Here is a 9,515-nt window from a genome sequence, read left to right as displayed (position 1 = left end):
TCTGAGGTAATGCAAATATTCTATATTATTGATTAGGTAGTATTTACACAGGTATATGCAACTATCAATATGAACCCAATGGTACACTTAAAAGTATATGCACATTATATGTAAATTTTTCAGTAATAAGGACAAAAGATAGAGAAAATACTGATGGTACAACTATTATTTTTGTCTCCCAGTGAATGAAATGATAACTTGAGTACCTTTTGTTTTCTTGTCACTGTCTTCCCCACACTACATTGTGACATACACAAAATAAAGAAAAAAATCAGTTTTATGAAGGTATTTCCTCTGACCATCATGGAAAAACTCTCATTTTAACAATTCCTCATTATAGAGGATTCTCACGATAAATCACGTATCACGGTCCTCCCGTTGTTCCTTGATTTGCTCGAGCGGGCCCAGTAACATATCCATCATGAGACTTGTTGTTACTGTATTTGGCATATCGAGTACGTCATGGGTAGCTTGCCAGGCTCTGCCGTGTGGGCGAGATACTCTCGGTAGCTTGCTGGGCTCTCCGAGCGGGGCGGAGGAATCAAACTCGAGTCGGCCATGTTGGCTGCATGCAAGGCAAACGCCCTACCGCTGTGCTATTGCTCCAGCCCCTCATGATAAATATAAAACTAAAATAAAAAAAAGAGCTGGAGTGTTATTGCAATGGGTGGGGTGCTTGCCCTCCAGTATTCACCTGAGTTGGATCCCATATGGTCTCCAGAGCCCTAGTAAGGTGATTTTTGAGTACAAAGCCAGGAGTAAGTCCCGAGGACCAACAGGTGTGCCCCCCATAAAAACTATTCTTAAAAAAATAATGTAGAGCATGATCAAAGATAGACCCAAATAGATATATGTATATGCGTGTTTGTGTGTGTATGAATGTGGGTACATGGAAAACATAAACGTGTGTGTGAGATCCTACGTTCAATCCCTAGTGCCACATAGGCCTCAATTTCTAACAGGCATGGCTCTGCTGGGTCCCAGAACCAGGAACTCACTGAGACTGAAACCAGAATCAACAGACCTGCAAAACTGGGTCCATTATCTCTGTGAGTGACACCTAGGCACTTGACTACTGCTGAGTGTAGTCCCCAATTTAAAAGAAATTTGGTTCAGTGATGTGACTCAGTGGTAGAGCACTTGCTTTTCATGTGTGAAGCACAGGTTTCCATCACTGGCACTACAAAAAAAATTTAAAAACCATAAATTACTAGAGCGTTTCCAGGTCCTGGTTTATATGGAACAATGGAATTTCTATTGTTGAACCAACTAGCTGAGTAATATCAGGCAAGTCACATTATTTTCCCTGGGCCTTGGCTTCCTCCTTTACAGAATGAATGGAGCTAGTGCTCAAATTCAGTGATATATCTACAAAATTAATTAACTACTGCAATAGGATTTTAGCAAAGAGGGAGAAAGGGGAATATGCATCTGATACATCAGACTATGGTAATTCATTTAAGGCAGTTTGTGCGAGTCCTAACTTAGAGATGATACAAAGGGAGATGAAAGTAAAAACAGCATTGATCTTGGATGTTACTACTTGCTTCACTTTGGTTGTTTAAGAGGTGAGGTAATGAAGTGAACTTCTGTAAACTACTTCCTTTTGTTAACATGGTCAATACTTGGATGTTCTGAAGAAAATACAACTTGAACATTAACCAGAATAACCTGCTTTTTGTAAATGTTTGGTATTACATTAGTAGTCAGAAACTGAGTTATGTTGTTTCAAGCTATGAGTGAATTCTGTGTGGTTACTACTATTTACTTCCTACATAAACAAAATACAGATCTTATTAGAGACAAGGAAAACTAGAAATGAACAAGCATCATAACCCCAGGGCTGGAGAAATAGTGAGTAGGACACTTGTGTCACAAGCAGCTGGTTTGGGTTTGATTCCCAGTACCCCAGAACCTCGATCCTCCGCTGGAGTGATCCCTAAGCAAGAGAGTCAGGATTAATCCATTAGTATCCCTGTGTATGACACCCCGTAAATAAATGAGAAAAATATACACAGTATCACCTACCATGTGTTCCCATCTTTAACTCTTTACCAAGTAATGGAAAAGGAGGGGAAAAAAGTAAGTGTACATATGAGGTGGGATGGGGGTCCTAGCTTATAATTAGTCTGATGTTACTCCTTTTGTAGATTATTTGCATGAATATTTACCTTAATTATGGTTTTATGGTTTTGATAGTGTTGTTCCTTTCAAAGGGCTCTAATACATCTTTCAGATTAAATGTAATTTCATTGAATGTATTAAATATTATTTAATCAATTCCATTATTTAATTTATAATTAACAGTCTCTACACTGCCTGTGATTTTCAGATAATCAGTGTAATTCACCAAAAATGCACTTAGAACAAGGTCCGTAATCAAGGTTAATGAGGTTTCCATGCTTAAAGAACTTGCATCTTGAGTCCGAGGTAGCTCTGTTACCTACAATTATTTGGAAGGAAATTTAACTAGCTCTCTAGCATATGAAACATTTTTTCACATAAAATTAGGAAGACTGCCTACAAACAGGACTGGCACCTCTCTTTTTGTTTGTATGTTTGTATATGCATCACCATTATTTGGTACTCTTGGCACTCAGGTTTGCAGTGGCATAAAGAAATGGAAAGCTGGGAAAAGTACTTTGATCTTAAAATGGTTCTTTCTTGAATATCTAGACAGGTAAAAATATTAGGTTGATTTTAATAAATGTCTTCAGTTTATCATGAAGATTAACTCAGTTCAGAGAAATTTATGGGAAATAATCCACATGACACATGGTTAGAAATAGCCACAGAAATCAATATTAACAAAGACCCTCCAAGGAATTCCAATGAGGAAAGGAAATTTTATCCAGTTTATAGTATAAAATTACATTTGCATTTATAATATTCAACTTTTCATCAGGCAAATCAAGGAGAAAACTAGCAACTACCTACATTGAAGGAAAGACTGAGGGTAAATTTGATCAAATAGAATTTTCTATGGGAATTTCATTTTTTCTTTCGTTTAAACAATCTATTAAATCTTCATGATTTACAAAGTTATTCATAGTTGGGTTTTAGACATACTACATTGTAGCACAAATCTCACTACCAGTGTCTACTCTCTACTATGGTTCCCAGGTTCCCTCCCAACCATCCCCCAGCATCATCGCCACACCCAGCCTTGACAGGGACATTTTTGCAGTTGGTTGTGAAGTTTGCGCTGGAGCAATAGCACAGCGGTAGGGAGTTTGCCTTGTGCCAGCCAGCCTGGCCGAGTCGGGTTCGATTCCTCCACCACTCTTGGAGATCCCGGCAAGCTACCGAGAGTATCTTGCCTGCATGGGAAAGTCTGGCAAGCTACCCGTGACATATTCAATATGCCAAACACATTACCAACGAGTCTCAAAACGGAGACGTTACTGGGCCTGCTCGAGCAAATCGATGAACAACGGGAGGACAGTGTTTGTTTGTTGAAGTTTGGATCTCTAATTTTGAGTGTCTTTGTCTCTGTAGATTGAAAATTAAGCTGTACCACTTCTTTACGCTACCAATATACTTGGATCCTCTTATCTTCTGCTTCCCATCACTCTTTGCATCTATCTCTATCTTCTTCCCCCCACAATGTCTTTCCTTCTCTTTTGTTCGCCTCCCTATACTCAGGGGCCAAGAGTGATCTTGACATTCTCCTTTTTTAAATTTTGCATACTTTAATTTCAGAACAAAATAAACAAACACAATACACAACATCCAAACCTGTAGTCAAATTTGAAGGGGGATGTCTTGAGACCCTACCCCTAACCTGCCTTAAGATAGAAAAGACAGGAATGGGAGAAAAAAGACCACTAGAGCCAGGTGGATAAGACCACTCAGAACTGCAAGGGGAAGGGATTAAGGCACTATACAGAGAACAGATCTGAGGTATAAACTTCTAATCTACTTCTTCCATGCGAGATGCATCCTCATCACCCTCAAGAGTGGGTATCTCATCAGGAACAGCAGCACTGGGCTCCAAAGCTGTTACTTCATCTTCATCAATACCCAGGCTTAGCTTGATCATGTGGTAGATACGGTTCGAGTGGGTCTGGGTGCCCTCAAGTGAAAAGCCAGAGGAGAGCAGGGAAGTTTCGAACAACAGGACCACGAGGTCCTTGACAGCCTTATCATTCTTGTCTGCCTTTGCCTTCTGTTGCAGTGTCTCCACGATGGGGTGGTAAGGGTTGATCTCCAGGTGCTTCTTGGCCATCATGTAGCCCATTGTAGAATTATCCCTAAGGGCCTGGGCTTTCATGTTCCGCTCCATGTTGGCTGTCCAGCCATAGGTGCTAGTCACAATGCAGCAGGGTGAAGACACAAGCCTATTGGATATTGTGACCTTCTCAACCTTCTTATCCAAGATTTCCTTCATAAGTTTGCACACGTTCTCAAACTTGTCCTTACTCTCCTCCATTTTCTTTTTCTCCTTTTCATCCTCAGGCAGCTCCAGGACTTCCTTTGTAACTGAGACCAGGGTCTTCCCATCGAATTCCTTAAGCTGCTGCACGCAGTATTCATCAATGGGCTCGGTCATCTACACTACCTCAAATCCCCGCTTTCGCACTCGCTCCACAAAAGCCGAGTTGGCAACCTGTTCTTTGCTCTCACCAGTGATGTAACTAACAAATGGATTTCTGAGTTTCCTTCATGCGAGAGACATATTCTGAGAGGGAAGTCATCTCATCCTCAGACTGAGAAGTGTGATAGCACAGCAGCTCAGAAAGGCATCGCCAATTAGTGGAGTCCTCATGGATCCCAAGCTATAGGTTTTTAGAGAATGCTTCACTGAATTTCTTGTAGTTTTCCTTGTCTTCTGCCAGTTCAGAGAAGAGCTCAAGACACTTCTTAACAATGTTTTTGCGAATCACTCAATCACTTAACTTCCCGTTAGTCGTCGATTTGCTCGAGCGGGCGCCAGTAACGTCTCCATTTGTCCCTGTCGCGTGCTAGTGTAGCCCAATGGCATCTGTTCGCTCCGGGAACATGAAGGGCCTCAAACCAATCGTTCATGATCTTGACGAAGAAGTCTGACCATCTGGTAGGTGGGCGGCCACGCGGTCTTTTGACATCCCATGGAATCCAGTCGGTAACAGCTCTAGTCCAGCGGTCGTCTTTAAATCTCATTACGTGACCAGCCCATCTGATTTTAGACACCTTGGCAAATGAGACAGCCTCCCTGATTCTTGATTGTCGACGGATGTCAGAACTCCGGATTCTTTCTCTCATTTGAGTGAAACGTGATATTCCAAGCATAACTCTTTCTATTCTTCTTTGGGAGACCTGAATAGCATTCTCATCTTGTTTGCGTAGGGCCCAGGTCTCTGAGGCATATGTTAATGCAGGAAGAACAGAGGAATCAAAGAGATGTGCCCGGAGCCGGAGGTTCTTCATCCTCTTAGCTATTTCTTCGACGTTCTTGAAGGCGTTCCAAGCCGCTCTCTTCCTCCTGCGCAGCTCGGGTGCCAGGTCATTTGTCATGTTGACCTCTCGACCTAGGTACACATAGCTGTTGCATTTGGAGATGGTCGTTCCGTTGAGAGCGAATGGGGCGTCAGGAACGAGGCTGTTTCTCATAAACATTGTCTTCATAAGATTCAGCTGTAGTCCTACCTTTCCACACTCACGGTCAAAGTCGGCCAGCATTTGTGCTGCTTGGCTGATGTTTGGTGTTATTAAAACAATGTCATCAGCAAAGCGGAGATGGTGTAGTTGCCGACCATCTATCTTCACTCCCATTCCTTCCCATTCCAGTCGTCGCATGATGTTCTCGAGGGTGGCACTGAAGAGTTTCAGTGAAATGGTATCACCCTCCCGCACCCCTCTCTTGACATCAACGATCACTTCTTTGTAGAATGGTGAGATCCTGGTAGTGAATCCGCAATACAGCTCATGGAGGATCCTGATGTATTGGGCTTGAATGCCCTGATTGGCTAGGGCTTCAATGACCGCTTCCATCTCAACAGAATCAAAGGCCTTCTTTAAATCAATGAACGTTAAACAGAGCGGCATCTTGAACTCCCGAGAAACCTCAATGAGCTTGGTTATTGTGTGGATATGGTCGATGGTGCTGAATCCTTTGCGGAACCCGGCTTGTTTGCATGGTTGTCCTTCATCTAGTGTTCTGCCAATCCTATTTAGGATGACTCGAGTGAACATCTTGTAGATGACAGACAATAGGCAGATCGGGGGATAGTTGCCAATGTCATGGATGTCTCCCTTCTTGAGCAGTAGTACGATCCTGCTGGTTTTCCATTGGGACGGAACCTTGCATTCAGACAGGTAGCGAGTGAAGAGCCGAGCCAGTGTATTGATGAGTACCTTCAAGATTTTACTCTACTGTAGCATTTCTCGAGAAATATTCAGGGGTAGATCCTCAGTGTCAACCACATCATAGAAGAAGTTCAGATATTCTGGTATCATCTCATCACAGCTATCCATGATGAACACATGGAGGACATACAGTTTGATGTTGTTGTTCTTCTTCTTGTTCTCGAGGAGGTCAAATGGAGCACGGCGTGGGATGAAGAGCAAAGCCCTGAATTCAAACTGACCTTCTACAGAGATGTGCTTGACTGCCAAGTGGTCTTCCCAGTCATTGGTCAGACTCTTATACAACTCTCCATATTCCTCCTGGGTGATGTCATCTGGATTTCTGTTCCAAATGGGCTTCGTCTTATTTAGTTCCTACTGATCAATGTATTTCTCCATAATCGTCTTGGTTCTCTTTTTCTTATCCTTACCACTAACATCCTCCTCATCTGAGCCAACATATTCAGTCTTGGGCTTCTTCTCATCATCTTTATCTTCCTCTTCTTTCTCACCTTTCTCCTCTTCTGCCTCATCATCACTGACTTCTTTCTCTCTGACTTTCTGCAAATAGAGGGTGATAGGATAACCAATAAACTGTGAGTGTTTCTTCACTACTTCTTTCACTCTACTTTCCTCTAAGTACTCTGTCTGATCTTCTTTAAGATGGAGGATCATTTTGGTACCCCAGCCAATAGGTTCACCGTGGTCAGCATGGACAGTGAAGGAACTCCCAGCAGAAGAATCCCAGGCATACTGCTCATCATCATTATGCTTTGTAATGACAACCACTTTCTCTGCTACTGGGTAAGCAGAATAAAAGCCAACATGAAACTGCTCAATCATGGAGATGTCTGCACCAGCCTGAAGAGCTTCCATAAAGACTTTAGTACCAGACTTGGCAACGGTTCCCAAATTGTTTATAAGATCAGCTTTGGTCATGCCAATGCCTGTGTCCACCAGAGTCAGGGTGCATTCCTGAGGATTTGGGATGATGTCAATTTTCAACTATTTCCCACTGTCCAGCTTGGAAGGGTCTGTCAGGCTCTCATAGTGAATCCTGTCCAAGGCATCAGAAGCATTACTGATCAACTTCTGAAGAAATATTTCCTTGTTGGAATAAAAGGTATTGATGATGAGAGACATCAATTGGGCAATTTCTGCCTGGAAGGCAAAAGTCTCCACTTCCTCCTCTCCATGATGCACTTCCTCAGACATCTTGAAGAAGAAGAGCCGTGAACACTAAGGAGCAGAGCAGGCTTGTACCGGGCCAGCTCACGTGGCGTGACGAGGCTGCCATCCTCCTATTTTTTTCCTTTTTGGGTCACAGCCAGTGATACTCAGGTATTACTTCCAGTTCAGCACTTAGGAATTACTCCTGGTGGTGCTGAGGGTACCATATGGGATGCTGGGAATCAAACCCATGTCTAGCACGTGCAAGGCAAATGTCCTACCCTCTGTGATATCACTCCAGCCCCAGACATCCCCAATTTTAAGCATTGTATTCCCTTAGCTAGTTATTTCATAAATTTCTCTATCTATCTTTATGCCTATGGAATTTATCTTGTGTGTTTCTTTATTCTGGCTTCACGTAACATGAATCTTCCAGTTTCATCTGCACTGTAGCACTGTCCTGTTATTTGCTCAAGTGGGCCCAGTAACATCTCCATTGTGAGACCTGTTGTTACTGTGTTTGGCATATAGAATACATAACGGGTAGCTTGTCAGGCTTTGCTGTGCGGGTGAGATACTCTCTGTACAGTATCTGTATCTGTACAGCTTGCCGTGCCGAGAGAGGTGGAGGAATCAGACCTGGGCTGACTGGGGTGGCCACGTTCAAGGCAAACGCCCTACCTGCCAGTTTCATCATGTTGCAGCAAATTGCATGATTTCATCTTTCCTTGCAGCTCTGTAGTATCCCCCTTGTGTACGTACACCACAGATTAATGATCCACTTACCTATAATTGTATACCTAGGTTAATTCTATATCTTAGGTATTATACTAAATGCTGCATTGAATATTTGTATGCATAAGTCTTTTTGAATGCATGGTTTTGTGTTTTGGGGGTAGATACCCAGGCATGGAATTGCTGAGTCATATGGCAGCTCAATTCTTAGATTACTGAGATATCTCTGTACTGTTTTCCATAAAGGTTGAATCAGGCATCATTCCCACAGTTAGTTCCTCTTTCACTGCACCTCTGGCAACAGATATTGTTCCCACTAGTTTGGGTATGTGCCATTTTCACTGGTGTGAGATCGCATCTCATTGTCTTCTTGATTTGTATTTCCATTAGTAATAAGTGACGATGAATATTTTTTCATGCGTCTTGTTAGCTAGCCATTGTTCTTCTTAACAATAGTCCTTGTTCATTTCAAATCCCTATTTTTGATGGTGGTTTTGGAATGTTTGTTGTTGACTTTTGCATTTTATGTACTCTGATGTGTTCAATGAAAATATGTTCTCCCATTCAGCTAGATATTTTTCAGTTTTAGTTTGTTTCTTTTGATATGCAGAAACAATTTAATTTGAGGTGACATTTATTTCTTTATTCTGTTGCCATTGCCAATTCCATTATATCATAGAGGATGACTTTTGATATCCAGATTGTTGAGTGTTTGCCTATATTTTACTCAATATATTTTATAGATTCTTGTCTGATCTCAAGGCCTTTGATCCACTTTGAATTGACTATTCTGTGAGATCTGAGATGTAGATCCCCTTAATTGTTTTACATGTAGTTTTGTAGTTTTTCTTCCACCATTTGTGGAAAAGGTCATGTATTCCATTTCCTGCTCTCAACTCATTTATAAAAAATTAGCTGACTGTATATGTGAGGGTTTGTCCTTGGATATTATGTTCTGACATATTGGATTCAGAGTTTATCCGTATTCAGTATCATGCTGTTTTGGTCACTATAACTTTATAGTATATTTTCATGTTAGGTAATGTAATACCTCCCAGTTTCTTGTTTTTCAATATGGTTTTGGCTAATTGGGGTCTTTTATGAATCCATACACACTTTATTATGGACTGTTCTTAGTCTAAGTTCAAATCCCTATACAAATGTTTTCTGAATTTGCATAGGGATTTCAGTAAATCTATATAGTGTTTAGGTAGGATTATTTTGACATTATTGATTCTTCCAATCGGAAAGCATGGAATATTTTTCCATTTCCTAAGGTTTTC

The 9,515-nt window shown here is 41.5% G+C and overlaps 1 pseudogene; it reads right to left on the bottom strand.

Moving 5' to 3' along the window:
- Window positions 1-3,680: 3,680 nt before the first annotated feature.
- Window positions 3,681-7,588, bottom strand: LOC130038307 (heat shock protein HSP 90-beta-like; annotated as a pseudogene).
- Between the last annotated feature and the right edge of the window lie 1,927 nt (window positions 7,589-9,515).

The sequence above is a fragment of the Sorex fumeus genome, unplaced genomic scaffold (genome assembly GCF_029834395.1).
Source record: "Sorex fumeus unplaced genomic scaffold, SorFum_2.1 ptg000075l, whole genome shotgun sequence".
Lineage (NCBI taxonomy): Eukaryota > Metazoa > Chordata > Mammalia > Eulipotyphla > Soricidae > Sorex > Sorex fumeus.
The sequence above is the reverse complement of the archived record's forward strand: the minus strand, read 5'-3'. Positions and strand labels throughout refer to the sequence as shown.